Source organism: Penaeus monodon, chromosome 15, assembly GCF_015228065.2.
Source record: "Penaeus monodon isolate SGIC_2016 chromosome 15, NSTDA_Pmon_1, whole genome shotgun sequence".
NCBI lineage: Eukaryota > Metazoa > Arthropoda > Malacostraca > Decapoda > Penaeidae > Penaeus > Penaeus monodon.
The window spans coordinates 47938981-47939224 of record NC_051400.1 but is presented as its reverse complement, the minus strand read 5'-3'; positions in this window follow the sequence as shown (position 1 = coordinate 47939224).

The following is a 244-nucleotide window of genomic DNA, read 5'->3' as shown; positions in this document are numbered from 1 at the left end:
TGAACACCCTATTTGTATGCGATAAGTCTTGTTCCTAAGTGACAGATAAGTCTTAAGCAGCCATACGATTTGCATATCTCTCGCAAGTTGAGATATGTCGCCAGATTGATATGTTTCTCAACTTTATTCGCCCGGGAGTTAACCTTGAGCTGGGGGGGGGGGGGGGTCAGTGTCTAATTGATATACTATTTGCTGTTTGTTTTTTGTTTTTTTCTCAGTCCCTCGCTCTTTTGCTCTTTCTCTT